At 39.1% G+C, this 24843-nt stretch overlaps 1 long non-coding RNA gene across 3 annotated transcripts in view; it reads right to left on the reverse strand.

Moving 5' to 3' along the window:
• The window catches only part of LOC140611701 (uncharacterized), a 57023-nt gene extending 37716 nt beyond the window's left edge, over window positions 1-19307 (reverse strand). The window contains exons 1-3 of one of the 3 annotated variants that reach the window (XR_012012846.1): window positions 19212-19307; window positions 18580-18733; window positions 16899-17007 (exon numbers count right to left, since the gene is read on the reverse strand). This is a non-coding gene — a long non-coding RNA (uncharacterized lncRNA). Of the gene's footprint in view, window positions 1-16898; window positions 17008-18579; window positions 18997-19211 lie in introns of those variants that run through there. The other 2 variants (XR_012012847.1, XR_012012845.1) reach the window with 2 other exon arrangements.
• Window positions 19308-24843: the final 5536 nt, after the last annotated feature.

A 24843-nucleotide genomic window follows, 5' to 3' on the forward strand; every position in this document is an offset into this window, starting at 1 on the left:
AATATCAGAAAGGGAGACAGAACATGAAAGACTCCTAATTCTGGGAAACGAACTAGGGGTGGTGGAAGGGGAGGTGGGCGGGGGGTCGGGGTGACAGGGTGGCGGGCACTTGACGGGATGAGCACTGGGTGTTATTCTGTATGTTGACAAACTGAACACCAATAAAAATAAATTTATTTTAAAAAAAGGAAATTCTTCTTTCTAAAAGCAATATACATATCGAAGCAACCTTCAGGGACATAATACACTATAAACAAATCCTATTCCACAGTTTACTGTGGAAAATTATTTCTTCTAGGCTAATTTTGTACACTAAATTTAGTTATTGTAAAAGTGCACAATTACATATTTATTGTACAATATATTGATAGATTTAAGTGAAAATAAGTATACATGTATACTTTAGAAACAATTGCATATCATAGCTAAATTAATTACTTATTTGATCTTTTGAATCATTTTAAAATAAACATCTCAAAACTCATTTACATAACATATCACAGTTCCTTATTTATTCTAAGTAATTAAAAAACATTTTATCTTTGAGGTTTTGAAAAATATGTTAGATTAATAGGTTAGGAAACATCTGAGATTTTTTTTAAATAAAAGTAATTCAACTTGTTGGAATTCAGTTTTTCAAAAACACTTTTAAACATCTTTTTTCCCCAGGGTCCCTGCACTTCAATTTTCTATTTACGTAACTGGGCTGTTTACATCAATTGCACGAAATAAAAATAAATATGTTGTATCCTAAAAACGAAACTAAACAATATGGAAGCCCCTTAACGTTTATCATAAGTTGAAAATATAAGAATAAATATACTCATAATCTGAATAATAACCTCTGGATGACTATGACTTCTAAGTGGTTTTCCTCCTACTTTTACCAATCATATTGAGGAACAATCATATCCTCCTAAGAAAGGGCTGATTGTCCTTTGCCATAGCAACAAGTGACTACCAGAACCAAGTTTTTAAATATTCCATCAAATAAATAAAAACTCATTCTGTCACCAAACCTCTGAAAAGCCAGCCAATCAGTGACAAGCAGCTGTTTCTAAATTCAGCGAACTAGCAGCAGCCTCACCGAAGTGCATGTATTTACACAAGTCATTAGTGATAGTCTTATGCAAATAACCATTTTTGTAGCTTAAAAAAAAAAAAGATCAACCAATCCCTAAATTCTACTCCTACTTCTGAAAGTCCATCAATCCTTGAACACCCAATTCCCAAACCCCTAGGCAAAATTAGGTCTCTGCTTTCTCAGAAACACTGTGCCTTAAGAGTATTAACTCTGCCTGGGACAGTTGGGTGGCTCAGTCAGTTAAACAATCAACACTTGATTTTGTCTTAGGTCATGATCTCAGGGTTATGAGATCAAGTCCCATGTCAGACTCCTTGCTGGCTATGGAGACTATTTAGGATTTTCTCTCTGCCCCTCCCACCTTAAAAAAAAAAAAAAAAAAAAAAGAGTTCAACTTTGCTTGATTTAGCAAGCAAAGTACATTTAGATTTTGTGTTAGATATTGAATGATTATCTTTCTTACACCATAATTAAGATAGGTCAATGCGAAAAGCAGTAGCATTATCCTCTTTAGAGATGAATAAAAGCTTAAATAAGTAAAGGCATTTCTTTTTCTCAATTAACAAGGAGGAGGAACCAGTAGGGATCAACAAAGTAATCAAAGGCTCAGGTATCATTGCTCACATCTTAGGGGGAAAAACAAAAAGGAAAACAGATTTGGGTCAGGTGGCTAACAGTGACTACAACGATAGTATAGCAGTTAAGAGTTCCGTTTCTGTAATTACTTCCTCTGGGTTAGATTTTTTGTTCTGCAACTTATTAGTGGCATGATATTGGATAAATTATTTAACCTCCCCCTAAACCTTAGTTTTGTCTGTCTTTTCTCTGTCTCTACAGAGTACTGCAGTAGGAATAAAATTATATAATACCCACAAGGTAAAACAGTAACTGAGTAAAATATCAGTAACATTATTACTATATAAATGTACATATATGTTCACTGCAATTGGTTTTTCATGAAAAGTAGCATCACAGGTAATATTAACTTTGGTGAGTTTTCTACACAGAAAAGATAGAAGAGCAAACTAGGTATATTGTTGCCCTGCCAAAATTGACTTAACAATTTTTAAAAAACTGAGAAAAAAAATTGCACCAGATGATGTTGATAAAAAGTAAGAATAAGATTGTTTGCATTTTAATTTTAGCTGTCTTTGACGTTAAGCTGCATGTTTTCATTTTTAAAGAAATCTAGTCTAAACATGGTGAAAATTATTGACTAGTCTAACTTCCAACACACACACACACACACACACACACACACACACACATTTGATGAAAGTTCATGAACCTTGGCAAAACTTTTGTTGAACCTCCCTGAGTTTCAGGTTTATTTGAAACTGGAACCAGGTGAGTCTCAGATTTTGTTATGAATGTTTCACAAAGTTCTAAAAAAACATGATTTACGCAACAAGTAGGATTTGATCCCTACCTATTGCTGTCTCCTTCAAAATTTCTCAGAGCTTAAAAAAAAAATTTCTCAGAGCTTATGTCTGACTTTTTATGCTTTATACAGTAATTTTCAGGCTAAATTCTCCTTTATATTTTTAAAGTTTATTGTCAGGAACAGAGATAATACATTCTTATTCAGTAAGAAAAATACCTTTCCATGGTAAAATTTTTCATTGATAACTCCCAGAAATTCACTCTTTCTTGGAGAAGGGTATAATTGCACAGGGATTTCTTCCTCATAAATAAACTTAGATGCAAGTATAGTTTTGCTTACTGCTTTTTCAGTTTTCCAATGTACACATATTAATCTCAAATTGGTGAGCTTCAGTTGAATAGTTACTTCTTACATATGTTCTATACATAATGATCTCAATGTTCTATACTGACGTGTCATTTCTTGTTTTAATACATACCAAAAAAATAGTAACAAAAATGACATGATATATATTCTAATTTGTTCAGTACTATTGTTATATATGACCCAAGCCAAAACATTTATTTATTTTTATACTAATTTGTCTTTTTATATCAGTGAAAACAAATCAGTGACAAAATTCCTGTGAATACAGATTTCATAATTATATCAAGTGGGTACTGAAATGTTAATGGGTTATAAAATTCCCCTTTTCTAGGTAATAGGGCATAGAGAAGACAGCATGCTAAGTAATTTGTCATTGATTCAATGGGTACTTCTACCATTGTAAAATGCATGGTGAATAAGACAGATCATGTAAAGGCCCTTGAAAGGCCTGCAGTGTAACATATATGTAAGAATATAAATCAGTAAGGGCAAAATTGTATAATATAAATTCAATTAAATACTAAGAAAAAAATCATCCAAAAGTAAGAAGAAACTTTTTTACTTGTTCTCTGTCTTATTACAAGTGTGTGCTGTATTCATTTATTTATTTCTTAAATGATACTTTCTATAGCTTTGTACTGAAAGAAATAATGATAGAAAAATTATCAAAAACATGAAGCTCAATGAAGTCCCACATGGTGAACATTCCCATGTAACAAGAAGTAAGATACAAATAGAATCCTATCAGTATGTTAAAATGTCTTGAGCTCCCTTCTAATCACTACCCATCCCACGTTTGAAGAGTAACAACTGATCTAATGAAACAGATTTGTTTTATGTGGTTTTTGAAATGTACATATGTAAAAATCATACAGCACAGACTCTTCTTGCATCTTACTTCTTTCACTTAACCATTACATTTTTAAAGTTCATTGATCTTTGAAATAGAAGTTATTTTCTTACTTTCACTGTTGTATAAAATTCCACAATTTCTTTATCTATCCTATTGTTCATACACATTTTGGCTATCTCTAATACAAATTCTTATGAATTTCTATTGTGTATGTATAGAGAGTAGAACTGCTGTGTCATAAGATATGCATATATTCAGCTTAGACAATACTGCTGTACAATGGATTGACTAAAGTAGTTTTTACCAATTTACACTTCCACAATTTACACTTCCACTAACCTATTATTCTATGTTCTTTCTTTTCATCTAAGCTTGTCTTATAGGTACCTAGTAATAGCTTACCATTTTTAATTCAAGCCCCCTTTCATGTTTGTTGGGCAAAGACTGTGCCTTGTTTTATTAGATTGGTTGTCCTTTAAAATTATTTTAGGAGAACTTCACATATTCTGAATATGAGTCCTTTGCCAGAAATATGAATTGCCAATATCTCCTTATTCTATGTGATTTGCCACTTCACTCTCTTAATGTCATTTTCTGATAATTGAAAGTATTTGATTTTATTTTAAGGTATTCTAAGTAATTATTTCCTTTTTTAGAAAACAATATTTTCTCTTCTAGCAAGCTTTTCTATATTCTATTTATTTGTTTTGCTTAGGTCAAACAATACACAATGCCCTGATATTTTAAGCATGTTAGCAGCTAGTTTGTGACTTCTAGGCAATTAACAAAAAGACTAAAGTGCATTTAGGAGAGAAATATAATTAACATTGTGTTTTACATATATCAGTGATACTGACTGAAATGGATTTAGGGGTGAGAGCCTTACTGCACGTAGATCACAATGAGAGACTATAATCACTCATGTGAGAGGTAATATGCTTACAAAAGACAGTAGCAGGGAAATGAGAAGTGAAATAATTCCAGAATTCAGACAATTAAAAAGAACAACTTGGTGGTGACTAAGGAAAGAGAAAAGAGAAATCATGAATGTTGGCTATCTGCCTTGGGTGATTAGATAGCAATATCATTAACTAAGGATCAGAGACTATTATTTTGATGAGTACATTTGATGAAAATTAGTTTAACTTAAGCTATATTGAGTTTGAAATGCTTATGGGATGTATATGAAATACAGATCTGGGTTAATTGTTTTTTCTTCTTTCTGTCCCTCTTCATTTTCTTTTTTTTTTATAAATTTATTTTTTATTGGTGTTCAATTTGCCAACATATAGAATAACACCCAGTGCTCATCCCGTCAAGTGCCCACCTCAGTGCCTGTCACCCAGTCACCCCCACCCCCCGCCCACCTCCCCTTCCACCACCCCTAGTTCGTTTCCCAGAGTTAGGAGTCTTTCATGTTCCCTCTTCATTTTCTATTTTTTAAAGCATTAACACATAATAAATTGGTAACAAGACCAAAAAACAATAAAAATACATCTGTTTCATTCTTCTACCCATTAATATAATCAAATATGAAACTGAGTGACATCTCACTGACCCAGAATCCTACTGCTTAATTGTCATTCCTGGTGCCCATGTGGCCCACATTTACTTAGGTCTTCTTCATGGATAATCAGATTCAGGATCCTTGATCCAAAAATAAGTCCTGTTTCCACATAGTTTTTGAGGCTCAATAATCAGAAAATCTTGGTAACTTTCATCTACTGGACTGCCTATATCCTCATTCCTTTGTTTCTGGTCTATTCTGTTCCCAGGTCCATCTAGGTCTGTGGCCACTCCATGAATCTGTTCCCATACAGTTCACTGTCAGCCTTGTTCTCATTTTTCTCCTCTGGGAGAAGAGGCTTCTCTCTCTTATGTATAGACCTTTTTGAAGTCATAATTAAGTATTGGCTGATAAATAGATCCTTGAAATTGCCCCTGTCTACTGTTTACAAACCCCCACATTGAGCATTCAATGTCTTTTTTGTGTAACTCATTTCACTAACTTGTTACTTGTTTGGACCCTTTAGGCATTTTGGTTTGCTACGCCAACAAAATAAATGCTTTAAAAAAAAAAGGAACACTGTAGCCTAGACTATAAGTTTAGAGAAAACTATCCAGCATAATTAGTATGTGAGTTATTCAGTAACTCCGTTGATGCTGATGCTTTGAGCAAAAACTGCTTTCCCAATGAAGCCACACAGGAGGAGTCAGATTCAATTAGTTCTGAAAAAATAGTTATCCTCGAGAGAAACCCTAATTACTCACTGTAATAAAAATAAATATACTTCTTGACACTTGAAAAGGTTCTACAAAAGAGGAACAAAATAAGAGAACTGGAAGAATCTGAATATCCCTGTTTAGGGATATTTTGGTGAAAAGTGTTGAAGGAAATGATAAATAGTTGCTTGTAATTTAGCATTATGACACCTTGGCTAAGATGTTATATAGTAGGTCTTACCATCAAATCTTGGAAGGAAATCAGACCCTAGATTTTCCTATATTTCACATTTCACCTCATTCGACCCCCAACCATACAAAGAGCAAAACGATTTCCTGGGATGTCGGCATCACATATGTTACCACCCAGCTTGACTCGGGTGCTCACATATGGGGCTGCCACAGAACACTGTGCAGCTCATGCCTACCCCACTCTAGATGCACTACTTGCCATCATAAAAATGAGCAGTCAGCAGCCTTGCCAGTGTGAATTAACTCACACTTTTAAGAAACAAAATCAAACGGGCACCTGCATGACTCAGTGGTTGAGTGCCTGCCTTCAGCCCAGGGCATGATCCCGGGATCCTGGGATCAAGTCCCACATCAGTCTCCCTGCTTGGAGCCTGCTTCTCCCTCTGCCTGTGTCTTTGCCTCTCTCTGTGTGTGTCTCTCATGGATAAGTAAATAAAATATTTTTAAAAAATCAAACTCTGAAAAAACAAAATCAAACTCTGAAAATCTTCTACAGGGCTTTCATTTTTATGTCTGAGGATATAATCTGTCATTGGTTATAATATAATAAAAGACACTTCAGATGAGAGTTTAGGCCACTTTAGCTAGTAATACTCCTTTCTTAATTTCCTACCCCCAGTTTGTACTTCCTTGACTTTAGCATTTTATTTATGTTTCAATTAACAGTCATGAGAATTTAGAAACAGAAAAGCTTATTGCCTCCTCCACTAACCCAAATGACAAGCTCTCATTTGCTTTCTCAAGAAACAGTTTCTCCTGATCTCTGGAAACACTCCCAGCCAATATTCCCTCTGTGTCTCATAACAAAGCCAGCATCGCAGCCCAGGCAGCTATGCTCTCAAAGGTTTTTCAGTAGGTTCAGTCTGGTTGGGAGTGCCTGCCATCTGACCTTTGTACTGCACATATACACAAGCTAGATGGAGAAACAAGGTGGGCAGAGCTGAGAACTGGGTCACGAGAAGGAAGAGAAAGAGACAAAAACAGAGTCTGGTTTCCAAAGAACCCCAACACTATTTAGTTTGGCTTTCAGACATGGCAACTTAGCAACAGGAAATGTCAGCTTATTAAAGACTTCACATGGCATCATCAGACGACAGCCATCAGACCCCTTGGCAAGGTTCCCAAGATCACACTGAGGGGAGAAAAACAATATGAATGTCTATATTTCCTTTCTGAGAGAGGAGTTTACTAGGCTGGTTCATTTGGCAAGCTGTTAACAGAACTAATTTGATTGCATTGGCAAGGATAAGGGGATGCGTAAGGAGATATCTCAGCTCGTATGCCAGCTTTGAATTCCAATGATTATCCTGTACTCTGTTGACCTGATGTCACTGATGAGATAGAGGTGGCTTGGGTTGGCGATTGCAAAAACATCACCAAAAGAAACCACTGCTGATTAAAGTTGGCCATATGCATGTGTAAAGAAAAAGACTTTTCTGTCAGAAGCAGGCTAGAGCCAGAGCCACCCTCAGGCCTACTATTTTGGGGGTCAAATTTCAAAAAAGATGCATGCATCATGCTTGTCACAACTGAGAATATACCACTTGTGTTATCATTACACTGTACAACTTTGCTCTTAAAACTACTGGCTAAAGCTCTTCCTATCCTAGATCTTACTTACGTAAAGTTCAGAGACTGTTGAAGTATTTGTTGCATTAATAGAACTTTAGTTTCTTCTTGCCCAAAGGGAAAAGAAGAAGGACACTCACCTCTGGTACTGATTACATGGCACTAGTTATATGTGTTTCATCCCCTGGAAAGGAAGGGAACACTGAAGGAGAGACACACTGAAAGTTCCATGAACATCACTATTGACTCATCTGTGTGCTTTTGTTTCCCTTGGCATATTTGATTAACAGCTTCACTAACCAGTATCTATAGCCTCTGAAGTTTTGTTGCTACTAAAACCCATAGCTAAACATAAAAGAGCAAATAGAAATCAATATACTCTGTCTTCACTAAGATTTTTAGGATATTCCCCAAACAGCTTCTTCACTCATTACAAAATATGCCACTGAAGCAACAGACATGGATTTATTCACAAATGAGGAAGTTGCCTTTGCCTTCAACACCCATGCTGGTATCCTTTATTCTTGGCATCTATCTATCCCTTCTAATCAAGCCATCCTTAAAATGCCAGGTCAGGCAGATTTAGTCACTGAGAAAGCCCAAAGGGATCTGCTAGAGATAGATAGAATAAAAGGGCATCTGTGGCTAAGCAGGGACTCATGACCTCAATTTCATCCCAGATGCTTGCAAAGCTTCTTCATACCTAGTGAACCACAATGAACGGTGGGACAATTGTCAATTTCTCAAAGAAGCTCAACTCTGCGTCCTTGGTTATTGTTTCCAAAGATATCCTAGATTCTAGACCACACTTGAAAATATGGTCCTTTCCTCCAAGGAAAATATATTTTCTTTATTTTATATATGTTCACCTGTCTCAGGCTACCACCCAGTGCTATAATGATAACTACCACTCTAACTTTCCTCAAATACTCACTACTGCATTCTGTTAGTATAGAATAGGTGATAAGTTAAAGATCTAGGACATATTGAAATAGGTGATTCATTTAATGGCATGAGTCACATTAATATTGCTCATTCAACCAACAGTACTTATATAACTCATGCTACATGTGCAAGTCACTATGCACAGCAAGGAAGAAGATAAGAAATGCATGAGTACGTTTCCAGGCATTATTTAAGGGAATACATATATTTTATTTTAACAAGCCAAACTACTTTACTGAAAGTTAAAACTGACACTTATTCTTCATGTGGTGCAATCCATACATGGGTATATAAATCAAGGCTTTTTTATAACTAACAGAAACAATTTCGTGATAATTTCAATCAGAAAAAGTAATTAAAGTACATTGTGTAGCTCACACAACTTCTAGGAAGGTCAGAGAACTAGGTTAAGAGGCTATTTGCATAATCAGAATTGACACCATAATGCAGAACTGTCCAGTAAAGCCATCACTGTTGCTATCACCAAATAGACACTTGGGTTGTCTTTAGAACTTCAGCTACTATTGGCCCTGGAAACTAAAGAGTTTCCTCTTCCCATAGCAAAATGAATTTTACATGGCACCTATTTCTTTTAGTCATTGATCCTAAATCAAACTTTGGGGTGAGAGTATCTGATTGACAGATCCTAATTCATGTGCACACATCCTAACTGCACATGCAACAGTTCTGTCTTGAAGTTAGAACAAGGATATTGCCAAAATTTAGAGATAGAGAAAGAATAATTATTTGATTTTTTGACAAATAATTAGTGGCTTTGTTCCAAACATCCAGAGCCCCTGCTGCTATTCTTTTATCAGGGTTTGCGACAAACTCCCTGGAGATCTTTATCACAAACTTATTAGTAACTATTCCTCAAGACATAAATAGCTTCAATTGCCAGAACCAGGTGGGAAAACTTCTCTTGTTCTGAACCTGATTGAAAGTTGGTAGATTTGATACCAATCTAGTAATGGAGCAGAGAAATCCATCCAAAGGACTATATGTCCCCCCCCCAAAAAAATCTAAAGATATCATAAAAACGTTGTGCTTTTCTTAGTGATCTGAGAATAAGGTGCAGCAACTCACACTGCTGTGAAAATCTCAGACTACTGGATCAATATTACTGATTTTTTCCTCCTACCTCAGTTTCTAATATGAATGTATGAATCCTCCCTTTATTTAAAATATTTATATCTCATTCATCGTGGATTATCTGGCACTAATGATGTTTTTCTGATTATTGCATTAAAATATTTTCTATCTTGATTACTGAGTTTTTTAGTGCTCCCCCTCCCAAACTGTACCCTCAAAGAATGCCTCACTAATGTTGGATCTGCTTTAAGCCCATTCTCAGGGATATTCAACTTTCTTTTTTTTATTTAATTTTTAATTTATTTATTTTATTGGAGTTCAATTTGCCAACATATAGCATATCACCCAGTGCTCATCCCATCAAGTGCCCCCCTCAGTGCCCATCACCCAGTCACCTCATCCCCCGGCCCACCTCCCCTTTCTCCACCCCTTGTTCATTTCTCAGAGTTAGGAGTCTCTCATGGTCTGTCACCCTCACTGATATTTCCCACTCATTTTTTCTCCTTTCCCCTTTACTCCCTTTCACTATTTTTTGTATTCCCCAAATGAATGAGATCATATAATGTTTGCCCTTCTCCGAATGACTTACTTCACTCAGCATAATCCCCTCCAGTTCCATCCACATCGAAGCAAATGGTGGTCATTTGTAGTTTCTAATGGTTGAGTAATATTCCATTGTATATATAGACCACATCTTCTTTATCCATTCCAAGGCTCCTTCCACAGTTTGGCTATTGTGGACATTGTTGCTATAAACATGGGGGTGCAGGTGTCCTGCTGTTTCACTGCATCTGTATCTTTGGGGTAAATCCCCAGCAGTGTAATTGCTGGGTCGTAGGGCAGGTCTATTTTTAACTCTTTGAGGAACCTCCACACAGTTTTCCAGAGTGGCTGCCCAGTTCACATTCCCAACAACAGTGCAAGAGGGTCCCCCTTTCTCCACATCCTCTCCAGCATTTGCTGTTTTCTGTCTTGTTCATTTTCCCCATTCTCACTGGTGTGAGGTGGTGTCTCATTGTGGTTTTGATTTGTATTTCCCTGATGGCAAGTGATGCGGAGCATTTCCTCATGTGCATGTTGGCCATGTCTGTGCCTTCCTCTGTGAAATTTCTGTTCATGTCTTTTGCCCATTTCATGATTGGATTGTTTGTTTCTTTGGTGTTGAGTTTAATAAGTTCTTTATAGATCTTGGATACTAGCCCTTTATCTGATACGTCATTTGCAAATATCTTCTCCCATTCTGTAGGTTCTTTTAGTTTTGTTGACTGTTTCTTTTGCTGTGCAAAAGCTTCTTACCTTGATTAAGTACCAATAATTTATTTTTGCTTTTGTTTCCCTTGCCTTCATAGATATATCTTGCAAGAAGTTACTGTGGCCAAGTTCAAAAAGGGTGTTGCCTGTGTTCTCCTCTAGGATTTTGATGGATTCCTGTCTCGCATTTAGATCTTTCATCCATTTTGAGTTTATCTTTGTGTATGGTGCAAGAGAGTGGTCTAGTTTCATTCTTCTGCACGTGGCTCTCCAATTTTCCCAGCACCATTTATTGAAGAGACTGTCTTTTTTCCAGTGGATAGTATTTCCTGCTTTGTTGAATATTAGTTGACCATAAAGTTCAGGGTGCACTTCTGGGTTCTCTATTCTGTTCCATTGATCTATGTGTCTGTTTTTGTGCCAGTACCACACAGTCTTGATGATCACAGCTTTGTAGTACAACCTAAAATCTGGCATTGTGATGCCCCTGGCTCTGGTTTTCTTTTTTAATATTCTCCTGGATAATTGTTTCTTTTTTCTGATTCCATACAAATCTTAAGATGATTTGTTCCAACTTTCTGAAGAAACTCCATGGTATTTTGATAGGGATTGCATTAAATGTGCAAATTGTCCTCAGTAGCATTGACATTTTCACAATATTAATTCTTCCAATCTATGAGCATGGAATATTTTTCTATCTCTTTGTGTCTTCCTCAATTTCTTTCAGAAGTGTTCTGTAGTTTTTAGGGTATAGATCCTTTACCTCTTTGGTGAGGTTTATTCCTAGGTATCTTATGCTTTTGGGTGCAAACGTAAATGGGATTGACTCCTTAATTTCTTTTTCTTCAGTCTCATTGTTAGTGTATAGAAATGCCACTGATTTCTGGGCATTGATTTTGTATCCTGCCACACTGCCGAATTGCTGTATGAGTTCTAACAATTGCTGTATGAGTTCTCCAATCTTGGAGTCTTTTGGGTTTTCTATGTACATTATCATGTCATCTGCAAAGAGGGAGAGTTTGACTTCTTCTTTGCCAATTGAATGCCTTTATTTTTTTCTTTTTGTTGCCTGATTGCTGAGGCTAGGACTTCTAGTACTATGTTGAATAGCAGTGGTGAGAGTGGAAATTCCTGCTGTGTTCCAGATCTTAGGGGAAAGGCTCCCAGTGTTTCTCCATTAAGAATGATATTTACTGTGGGCTTTTCGTAGATGGCTTTTAAGATGCTGAGGAATGTGTCCTCTATCCCTACACTCTGAAGAGTTTTGATCAGGAATGGATGCTGTATTTTGTCAAATGCTTCCTCTGCATCTATGGAGAAGATCATATGGTTCTTGTTTTTTCTCTTGTTGATATGATCTATCACATTGATTGCTTTACGAGTGTTGAACCAGCCTTGCATCCCAGGGATAAATCCCACTTGGTCATGGTGAATAATCTTCTTAACGTACTGTTGGATCCTATTGGCTAGTATCTTGTTGAGAACTTTTGCATCTGTGTTCATTGGGGATATTAGTGTATAATTCTCCTTTTTGGTGGGGTTTTTGTCTGGTTTTGGAATTAAGGTGATGCTGGCCTCATAGTGAGTTTGGAAGTATTCTATCTCTATCTTTTGGAACAGCTTTAGTAGAATAAGTATTGTTTCTTCTTTAAATGTTTGATAGAATTCCCCAGGGAAGCCATCTGGCCCTGGACTTTTGTGTCTTGGGAGATTTTTGATGACTGCTTCAATTTCCTCCCTGGTTATTGGCCTGTTCAGGTTTTCTATTTCTTCCTGTTCCAGTTTTGGTAGTTTGTGGTTTTCCAGAAATGCGTCCATTTCTTTTAGATTGCCTAATTTATTGGCATACAGTTGCTCATAATATGTTTTTAAAATAATTTGTATTTCCTTGGTATTGGTGGTGATCTCTCCTTTTTCATTCATGATTTTATTAATTTGAGTCCTTTCCCTTTTGTTTTTAATAAGGCTGGCTAATGGTTTATCTATCTTATTAATTCTTTCAAAGAGCCAACTCCTGGTTTTGTTGATCTGTTCCACAGTTCTGGTCTCTATTTCATTGAGTTCTGCTCGAATCTTTATTAACTCTCTTTTTTCTGCTTGGTGTCGGTTTTATTTGTTCTTTCTCCAGTTCCTTTAGGTGCTAGGTTAGCTTGTGTACTTGAGTTTTTTCCAGTTTTTTGAGGGATGCTTGCATTGGGATGTATTTCCCTCTCAAGACTGCTTTTGGTATATCCTAAAGAATTTTGAACGGTTGTATCTTCATTCTCATTAGTTTTCATGAATCTTTTTAATCCTTCTCTAATTTCCTGGTTGACCCTTTCATCTTTTAGCAGGATGGTCTTTAACCTCCATGTGTTTGAATTTCTTCCAAATTTTTTTCTTGTGATTTAGTTCTAGTTTCAAAGCATTATGGTCTGAAAATATGCAGGGGATAATCCCAATCTTTTGGTAGCGGTTAAGACCTGATTTGTGACCCAGTATGTGGTTTATTCTGGAGAACGTTCCACGTGCACTTGAGAAGAATGTGTATTCAGTTGCGTTTGGATGTAAAGTTCTGTAAATATCTGTGAAATCTATCTGGTCCAGTGTATAATTTAAAGCTCTTGTTTCTTTGGAGATGTGCTTAGAAGATACATAATATACAGAAAGTGCCGTGATGAAGTCTCCCAGTATAAGTATTATTATTATCTAAGTATGTCTTAGCTTTGGTTATTAATTGATTGATATACTTGGCAGTTTATACATTAGGGGCATAAATATTCATGATCGTTAGGTCCTCTTGTTGGATAGATCCTTTAAGTATGATACAGTGTCCCTCTTCATCTCTTACTACAGTCGTTGGGATAAACTTTATCTGATATGAGGATAGCTACTCCAGCTTCCTTTTGAGGACCATTTGAATGGTAAATGGTTCTCCAACCTTTTATTTTCAGGCTGTAAGTATCCTTAGGTCTCAAATGAGTCTCTTATAGACAGCAATAAATGGGTCTTTCTTTTTTATCCAGTGGCCTTTTGATGGGATCATTAAGCCCATTCACATTCAGAGTTACTACTGAAAGATATGAATTTAGTGCCATCATAATACCTATTCAGTACCTGTTTTTGTGGATCGTTTCTTTGGACTTCCTCTTTCTTTTACAGAGTTCCCCTTAATATTTCTTGCAGATCTGGTTTGGTGGTAACATATTCTTTGTTTCTGCCTATCTTGGAAACTCTTTATCTCTTCTTCTATTCTGAATGAGAGCCTTGCTGGATAGAGTATTCTTGGCTGCGTGTTCTTCTCTTTTAGGACCCTGAATATATCCTGCCAGCCCTTCCTGGCCTGCCAGGTCTCTGTGGAGAGGTCTGTTGTTAACCTAATACTTTTCCCCATATAGGTTAGGGATCTCTTGTCTCTTACTGCTTTAAGGATCTTCTCTTTAGGGCAGCCCAGGTGGCTCAGCAGTTTAGCGCTGCCTTCAGCTCAGGACCTGATCCTGGAGACCCGGGATCGAGTCCCACATCGGGCTCCCTGCATGGAGCCTGCTTCTCCCTCTGCCTGTGTCTCTGCCTCTGTGTGTGTGTGTGTGTGTCTCATGAATAAATAAATAAATAAATAAATAAATAAATAAATAAATAAAATATTTTTTAAAAATAAAAAGGATCTTCTCTTTATCTTTGGAATTTGCAAGTTTCACTATTAAATGTCGGGGTGTTGAACAGTTTTTATTGATTTTAGGGGTAGATCTCTCTGTCTCCTGGATCTGAATGCTTGTTTCCCTCCCCAAGTTAGGGAAGTTCTCAGCTATGATTTCTTCAAATACACTTTCTGGTCCTCTGTCCCTTTTGGTGCCTTCTGGAACCCCAATTAAAAGTAGATTTTTCCTTCTGAGGCTGTCATTTATTTCCCTTAACCTTTCCTCATGGTCTTAATTATTTCTCTTTTCCTCAGCTTCCTTCCTTGCCATCAGCTTGTCTTCTATGTCACTCGTTCTTCTACCTCATTAACCCTCATCGTTAGGACCTCCAGTTTGGATTACATCTAATTGATTTTTAATTTCAGCCTGATTAGATCTAAATTCTGCAGTCATGAAGTCTCTTGAATCCTTTATGCTTTTTTCCAGAGCCACCAGTAGCTTTATAATTGTGCTTCTGAATTGGCTTTCTGATATTGAATTGTAATCCAAATTCTGTAACTCTGTAGGAGAGAGTGCTATTTCTGATTCTTTCTTTTGTGGTGAGTTCTTCTTTCTAGTCACTTTGCTCAGTGCAGAGTGGCTAAAAACAAGTTGTATGGAAAAAGGAAGGAAAAAAAAGAGGAAAAAAGGAAAAAAACAAAAACAAAGAACAAAAAATGAAAACAAAAACAAAAACAAAAAAAGGAGGGGTATCCTCTGATTCTATATACTGTAAATCCCTCTACTTCCCCTGGGGCTTTCCAGCGCTGCTTGGTCAAGAATCTGCTCTTTCCCTGTCCTTCCAGCTGGTCTTCTGGGGAAGGAGCTGCTGTGCTGATTTTCAGGTGTGTGTACCTGGAGGAGCTGCCCCGCCCCCTGCCAGGTGCATGGCTCAGTGGGAGTTTTTTATCCTGTTGGGCCGCTGTTCCCTGGCAGCCCGACCCTCCCAGGCACAGGGTGACACCAGGAGGAACAACAACAGTGGTAGCAGCCAGCCTTCCAGCCCTGGAGTCAGCTCCCACAGTAACTACCGCAGTCTCCCAGTCCGCACTGGCCTGGATGCTCCCAGGGTCTCGGGAGCGCTGATCTCCACAGCTCAAGGGTGCCCAGTGGCAGGAGCATCCTTGCTGTCCTGTGCCTTCCTGGCCTCCGCCTGTCCCAGGGGAACGCAGGATCCTGGGCTGTGTTCCCTGGTGCCCTGGGATCCGTGGCCTGCCTCAACTTTCCTGTTTCCAGGAGCTCCTTTTATATTAAGGGAGACAAATAGAACATGTAAAGCTCTGGGTAGGATGTGTATATGAAATAGGATAGCAGGGATGGTCTCAGAGAGTAGGTGACATTTGAGGAAAGATGAAAAAGGGAACAGAGACCTAGATTTGTGCATACACAAATCAGTTTGGATCTTAAAGGACTACTCATTGACATGGATTTACGGACCTTGGTGGTCAAGTAATCATTGCCAAATATCTCACAAGGTCACATATTTGGCTTATCATCCAAGTCATGTACCTATTAAGATAAGCTTTCTAGGGGTGCCTGGGTGGCTCAGTCAGTTAAGAAACTGTTCGTTTTGGCTCAGGTTATGATCCTCACATCCTGGGATCTAGCCCTCACATGGAGCCCTGAGTGGGGCTCTGCCCTCAGCAGGGAGTCTGCTTGAGGATTCTCTTTCTCACCCCCTGGCCCTCCCTCCATTTGTGCTTTCTCTTTCTCTTTCTCTAAACTATTATTTTTTTAAGTTAAGCTTTCCCTTCTTGCCTCAGTAACTAAGGTCTCTGCCCCATTACCTGGTCTCTGACACTTGGTGATTCTGATCTCCCCACTGAAATCTGGTCCCCATTTAATACATTAACTCCCACCAGCACTCTGGCCAACACAAAACACTAAAGCTCATTCACACCTTTAACTACAGTCAGTTTCCAGAATGACCTGAGGGTCAAATACAAAGTCAAATCTTAAAGGAGAGGGTTTATGAGCTTATATATCTATAAGCTATATATATCTATATATGGAAAAGTAACTACCAGATTTTGGAATTAAATATGTATATTTATATATGTACTATTACTTTATCATTAAAGTATTACATTATTACATATATTACACATGTAATTTTTATAAATATAAAAGTCTGAAGGTTGCATATAGAAAGGGATTATCAAGAAACTAGACCAAATACGGAAAAAGATAATTTTAGATTGAGCTGAGTTTATCAATACACACATGCATTAACCAGTGACTGAATTCAATGTGCAAGCTCAAGCAGCTGGGAGTGCTTCTAACTTGTTGGCCTGGCTGTTTTTGCTGAACCTGGACTCAACAGTGATCTGAACTACAAAAAAAAAAAAAAAGATGTCAAAAATTCCTTAGAACAGTGTGAAGAAAGAATCTACACATTTAGGGAACTCTACCCATTAGACTGTATTTATCACATGTAATTTATCCACCAACCCTTAGCCTTTCCCTTCAAGAAGCTTGGTTGTCAAGACACCAAGAAATAGCTTTGTGAGAAACATACTGTTATTTTATTAAATGTATATTTATTCATGTGGATATTTTCAACACATGCTGAAATAAAATTACTATTGCCTGAAGAACATCCTTGTTCCCAAAGTTATAACCAATTAATATCAGAAACTAGACATAAGTATCATACGGCAGGATTTGCCCCAGTATATAACTGATGTGAAAAAAATCAATATGGAAAATTAACTTTCTTGCTTTAAGGATTGGTGAAGTTTCTCCTAATAATATTTATGTATCTGAATGTTTTCACTATAAGACAAAAAGCTTATTTATTTTTATTTTGCAAAATATTATAAGTTGAACGATTCCTATTCCAATGAGTATGACTGTTTTTCCAAGACCTCAGAAGAAGGTAATAGCTAATAACCCACCTCCATCTCTAGGAAAACAATATCTGTTTTGCAGGACAAATATTTAAACACTAAAATAAATTCTAAATGAATATTTGAGAGCCATAATAAAATAAAGCAAAAAAAAAAATGTGTTTCTGATAGATATAAGTTTCTTGACACTGTCTTGAAACATGTAAGGCTTTTCACTTCCACTCCATCTGCTTCAAGAGTTTACTACTGGAATGCCCAATTAACACATTAATACTCCAGAGGTCACCACTCCAAAAGCTGAGGCCAGACTCTCAGACTACATATGGGTTACCTGGATCTAAAGTCCTCATCATCTTCAAGGCTCCTCCCACAATTCTGAATTATACGCATACCAGATTAATGTTGGTTTTTACCTTTTCACTTTCTCTAATGCATTATCTCATTTCTCCTATTATTCACAATATTTTTATTTTTTTAATCTTTTTTTTAAATTTTTATTTATTGGGATCCCTGGGTGGCGCAGCGGTTTAGCGCCTGCCTTTGGCCCAGGGCGTGATCCTGGAGACCCGGGATCGAATCCCACGTCGGGCTCCCAGTGCATGGAGCCTGCTTCTCCCTCTGCCTATGTCTCTGCCTCTCTCTCTCACTGTGTGCCTATCATAAATAAATAAAATAAAATAAATAAATAAATTTTTATTTATTTATGATAGTCACAGAGAGAGAGAGAGAGAGAGAGAGGCGCAGAGGCAGAAGCAGGCTCCATGCACCGGGAGCCCGACGTGGGATTCGATCCCGGGTCTCCAGGATGGCGCCCTGGGCCAAAGGCAGGCGCTAAACCTCTGCGCCACCCAGGGATCCCTCACAACAATATTTTTAGATCAGTTTTTTGCTACTTCTTTCCACAGGCATAATCACTACTCAGTGTGGCATGATTTCCCTATCCCTTTGACTATTAAAGGAGATTTCTACAGAGTATGTTGTGCTTATTCTTTTCCTCTGTGTTCAGAATTATCTTTTCCAAATGTATTTCCCATCACCACGTCCCTGCAACTTACCTTGAAGTTAATAGTTACATTTCATTGCTTGGCAATTACATTAAACCCCTCTGCCAATCTTTTAAGGAAATTCAAATAACGTATTCTCTTTCTTCTTTAATATGGCTTCTTGCTTTAAGGAAACGAGCCTCTCGGAGAAGGACTCCTGGCAGACCTGCCCAGAGAAGAAGCCCCAGTCTGCCAGGAGGGCACTTCCAGGTCCTAAAAACACCACCCCTGCCAGTCAGTCCTCGGAAGTCTCGGAGGGGCCTTGTCCCTAACTCTCCAGAAGGAAGAGGCCAGCGGCCTGTTCAATGGCCGAGTCGTTCCGAAGTAGCCTACACGGCTGGAATTTGACTTTAGATGATGCCACCGGCACAAAGAAATGGGGAAAAGACCCGGCCTCAGACCTCCGTCAAAGAGACTGAAGACGAGGCAGGGAAGCCCACCTCCATCCCCCCCCCTCCCCCCGTGTCCTCCCCCGCCCCAGCCGCGCCTCAGGCGGGCCTTCCAACCCGGACTAGGTCAACGCTAACCGGCGGGAGGTGGCACGGAGCCGCCTCCCCCTCCCTCGCCTCAGGTTGCTCTAGCCGGGCCGGCCAGGCCTGCGGGTCAAGCCCCGGGCACCGGGCCCGCTGCCACAAAGGACTCACCTCCCCGCCAGAGGACGGCAGCCTGCGGTGCGGGCGGCGCAGGCGCTGAAGGAGCCGCGGGTGACAAGGGAACCGCCGACTCCCGGCGCATGCGCTCCTGGCTCCCGGGCTCCCGCTGGCGCCCGGGTCCCCTCAGCCGGGCCTGCACCAGCCTCAGACCTGAGAGAGGAGGGAGGACTTCCGGGACCCCAGGTTCCGGGAACAGGGCCGACGTGCTTCATCTGAAGCAATGCAGGACTTCCTCTTTATTTTTTTTTTTAATCTTCTCTAATTCTTCATTTTCAGGATCACTGGAGTTACTATTTAATTTTTATCATAAGTAGCTGTAGTTTTTTTTTTAAATAATAAATTTATTTTTTATTGGTGTTCAATTTGCCAACATACAGAATAACACCCAGTGCTCATCCCGTCAAGTGCCCCCCTCAGTGCCCGTCACCCAGGCACCCCCACCCCCGCCCTCCTCCCCTTCCACCACCCCTAGTTGGCTTCCCAGAGTTAGGAGTCTTCATGTTCTGTCTCCCTTTCTGATATTTCCTACCCGTTTCTTCTCCCTTCCCCTCTATTCCCTTTCACTATAATTTATATTCCCCAAATGAATGAGAACATACACTATTTGTCCTTCTCCAATTAACTTACTTCACTCAGCATAATACCCTCCAGTTCCATCCACGTTGAAGCAAATGGTGGATGTTTCTCGTTTCTAATGGCTGAGGAATATTCCATTGTATACATAGACCACAGCTTCTTTATCCATTCATCTTTCAATGGACTTCATCTTTAAAAAGCCGGCCCTGGGCAGCCCCAGTGGCCCCGCGGTTTAGCGCCAGCCTGGGGTGTGATCCTGGAGTCCCGGGATCAAGTCCCATGTCGGGCTCCCTGCATGGAACCTGCTTCTCCCTCTGCCTGTGTCTCTGCCTCTCTCTCTCTCTCTCTCTCTCTCTCTCCTCTCTGTGTCTGTCATGAATAAATAAATAAAATCTTTAAAAATTAAAAAAAAAAATTAAAACCCGGCCCTGAAGAAACATCCCACATACCTCAAGTCCAGCTGCTCCTGAAGGACTGCCCTCAGACACTGGTGGATGCCCCTGAGACAGTGTATGGGATGTGGATGCACCTGCCCCGAAGTCCAGGAGTCGGCCTGAGGCGAGGCTGGAGGAGGTTGGCCACCTGCGAGCCCCAGGGGTTTGCTGTGCTGCATCCACTTTGATGTGTTCTCGCCCGGGGACCTGCTGCTGCCCATGTGGCCCATGGTGGGCTCGTGGACATGCTGCAGCACACCAGGAGGACCGGGAGCCTGCCACACGAGGGACACAGAAGGAGAGCCTGTGCTGAACAGCAGGGTGACGGGTCTGTGTAAAGTGCCTGTGGATGGGAAAGATCATGGACGTGGACAGGTTTGGGGGGATTGTGTACCAGGCAAGGAAGGAGGCCCAGAGACAGAAGGAACTTGCCAAAACAGAGATCCAGAAGATGCTGAAAGAAAAGGACCAACTTACAGCAGACCTGAACTCCATGGAAAAATCTTTTTCCGACCTCTCAGAGGTGTTTGAACAACTAAAGGAGTTGATCAAAGGCTACTCAGTAATGAATGCTTCCTAACCAATGAAGGATTGCCAAAGTACACTGATTACATTGTAAGAATTGAAAAGGCAGGCCAGAGATACCAAGCACCTGAAAGTCCGTGCAGAAAAGGAAGACAAACCGGCAGATGAGAAGATCAGCCGCATCCAGAGCAAGGCCCAAATAGAGTCCTTGGCCTTCCAGGAGTGCCCAAGGAAGGAGCAGGTGTACATCCACTTGCTGGAGAAAGCCACTGAGCAGAAGACATTTTTTTTTTGTTTTATTTATTTATTTGAAGGGGGTGTGGCAGAGGGAAAGAGACTCTGTAGCAGACTCCTCCCTGAGCAGGTGGGGTCTCTATCCCACGACCCTGAGATCATGACCTGAGTCAAAACCAAGAGTTGGGTGCTCAACCCTCTGGAGCCACTTCTGAGCAATATAAGAATGCAATGTAAGAAAATAATGAACTGACCAGAATCAGTTGATGACCTCATTTCCAAAATGGAGATGATCTGAGATAGAAGTTCCTGACCAGTTCCCATCCTCCCTTCAGTCTGTCTGATTCTGTTAGAAGTTTCCATGCTCTTCTCTCTTAAATTCAACTCATTTTAATACTAGATTTTTTTTTTTTAATTTGCACTTATTCTATGCAGAATTTACTCCCGGGCCATAAGTTTTTGTTTCTTCAGTTTCTTCTGGGATATCTTTTTCTTCTGTGCAACCTCCTCTTCTGGTTTAGGAACAATCTGCTCTTTTTCAGTAAGAATCATCTCGATGTAGCAGGGAGAGTCATTTGTGGGTTAATCTGGCCATGAGCCCTGTTGGTTCTATGTCGCATCTCGGGGGCTTTGTTTACCTGGATGTGCTCAATGACCAGAGAATCTACATCTAAACCCTTAAGTTCAGCATTACTCTCTGCATTTTTAAGCATGTGCAGTAAAAATTCAGCACTCTTCTTGGGCCACGGACCCTGTGTCCAGCCCCAGTGTTTGGCCTGCACACACCTATCAACTCCACCATTGTAATGATGGGATGGTACACACTACTTCTGCAAGGTGACATCCTTCAGATACTTGGTGGCTTTTCGGATATGCCTACCCTTGATGGCCTGGGCAGTTTCATGCATGTTCTTAAAGTGAACATGAAGATTTGAACCTCTTGACTTGCATGATTTTGTAGTTTTCTGGGCTCAGAGAGTAGCGAACCATCTCCGGAGACCTCCAGAGTGACCCTTCAGGCCGCTCAGGGGAAGAGGAAGAGCCTATACTAGATTGGTTTTATTATTTTTCTTATTTTTTAGATTGTTTTTAAAAAGAAAACTAAATACAGCTTCCCTTAAGTGAAAGAAAGAAAGAAAGAAAGAAAGAAAGAAAGAAAGAAAGAAAGAAAGAGTGCCAGATGTTTCTTATAATACTACTGAAGTTTTGACTGTTCCCTCCCTATGCTTCCTTACATCTACCTGAAATACAGTTTTTCCTTGACTTGAATCTTCACTCTTTCTGGATCCATGTCTCTATTCTCTGTGTTCTTCTATGTGCAAAGTGCCTTCAAGCCCATGAATGTAACAAACACATGGAAGCATCCCTAGGTCTTTTCCATAAGTGTGCACACCGTGTCTTCCACATGGCATCATTTCTTTCCTAAATACAGATGTCTCCTGTTTGTTTTTTAATACTCTCAAAACATGGGAATCAAATTACTGTATGCTACCCTAGAAATGATTAATTCTGGTATTTAACATAAGGCCCATGGATCCCAGAGAATTAATGAGTGGGTTTCAGAAAATCCATGAACCCCCTCCCTGCCACAGGATTGTGTTTTACAAAAAAAATGCCAAGAATCACTGATCTATTCTAGCACTCATAACTTTACAGCTGAAGAAACTGAAATTCAAGGTCAGAAAACTAAATTACTTGAAGGGAATAGACTTTTTGAATCCTGTTCCTTTCAACTTCTGAACTCAATTTCACATACTCTTGGGGGTATAAAATTCCATGAAATGTCTTCAAAATCCATTACCCTGCCTGCAGGCAGAAATTGTCATAAAGATCCCAGCAGATGCAACTCATGATACTGTTAAAGATCTCCTGGGAAAGGGATTTCATAATTTCCTTCAGTTTTCTTTCACAGAAACATAAAATCAGCCTCTTAGAGCAACCAATAGATTCTATTACTTCTCCTTCTTATATCCTGAAAACACACACACACACACACACACACACACACACACACACACACACCCCTGAGGCTTTCATTTAGGAGATCAAGTAAAAGTATAATTTACCTCACGTATACTCTCTATCAAATATTATTTCAACTTGAGCTTTATTTGAATATGAAAAATAAACAAAGCAATATTAAATTAGTTTTTGTGTTTTTGTTACATAAAAGCTCAGGTTGATAAACTCAAGGTAATCCACAAATCCTTTAACCAAGGTAACAACTGTTTGTAGTGTTAACATGACATGTTTATTCTGTCTTTGTGAGATCATATTGAAAATGAAAATCCCTGCCCTCGCCTGTGCTCATGGAGTAACAACAACAGTAGGAAAGTTTCTGGACCAGCCATTGGATCCCTAAACCATCTCCAGGCTACAGAGTTTGGGTGGGAATAGAACATGATATTTCTTCCTCCTAAGTTTAAATGCCTTCGGCAGTGTCCAGGAATCCCTACCCTTCTCTCATACTCCTTCGGACAGTTTGTTGTTACTCTGCAACGAAGAGTAGGATTTTGAGTGACTTGCACTTCCTCAGTTCAAGTGAAACTATTTCAAACCATTTCCATTTCCATCTCCAAGTATCTATAGCACAGGAAAACAATAGAAAATATTGAACAAAAAAAAGAAAATATTAAACATAATGAATAGCAGTCAAACAATCTCTTGACAGCATGATCCATCAAAATAGTATTGTAGGTCTGTTTATGTACAGAATCAAAGGGGCCAAGTCTAAAAGTGGCAAACCATTTTTGCTTTTTCTCAGCCTAAATCAGTATTGATGTTATTGGGGGGAAAAATAAACTGACCAAGCGAGTGCAATCTTCAGTGCATGGAGCCATACAGAAAAAACAGACAATTCAGCAGTTGGAGAGAGAAGAGCTGAGGGAGATGGATCAAACAAATCCTAGCTACTGCTAGGAAACCATCCAGATGATTGTTTGGGATCAAAAAGGGAACTGAAGCTTGACCTGTAACAATTTGGGAAAGGATGTAGAGCAAGCTGACAGAATCATTGAAAAAGAGGATTGCTTGAATATGGATATGGGAATAAGAAGTTGAATAAGAGAGTTGGCATGGATAGATGTCTGGAAATAAAATCACATTCCCCTTCAGCACGTTTCACTAACAAGGAAAAAGGTGTGTAAGCAAAAGTAAATTGTGCTGTTCCTTTCCAAAGGGAGACTCGGAGATCTCTGCCTGTCTGCCTTCCTAAGGTCCTGACATACCTAAAGAGATTGTTCAAGGTGTGTATTGTTGCATTTTAGAAGATAGTCTAAACTCTAAAAACACCATGATTGAATACTGCTCAAGCACTGAAGAGTGGCTAGTCAAATGCTGCTATTTTCCCAGGATGCTTTCTCTGTAGGGAGTAAATAGCCATTTTCCTTTTTTCACTGGCACTATGGTAGAGTGAAGTGGTTGAGTGGATATTCATGACATAGGAACTCTACTGCTTTTGGTCAACTGCTATTCTTATCATTTGACAGTGTCTTTTGAATAAGATTTGGTCTGAAAGGGTACCTAGAGAAGTTTCATATAAAGAGGCAGTCTGTGTTTAGATGGTCCTTTCTAGTTCCTCTTGTGCATGGTGTGAGAAATGTCTTTCTGAAAGAAAGTCAAAAGGCATTGTTTCTTCCTCAAGCATCAGTTCCCTACCAAACTGCATAGAAAATTGATAGCAAAAGGGGGAGTGTTGGGGGCAGGAGGAAAAGAGAGAAAACATTCTTAGTGTATAAGCAAAGACACATATGCATCAAAACAGAAAGGCAATGTTGGTTTTTCACTATGAAAGTTAAGGGTAACTTTTTAACATTAAAGTGTGACTCGTTCTTGAAATTTCTCAGAATATTTTT

The sequence above is a fragment of the Canis lupus genome, chromosome 20, assembly GCF_048164855.1.
Source record: "Canis lupus baileyi chromosome 20, mCanLup2.hap1, whole genome shotgun sequence".
Lineage (NCBI taxonomy): Eukaryota > Metazoa > Chordata > Mammalia > Carnivora > Canidae > Canis > Canis lupus.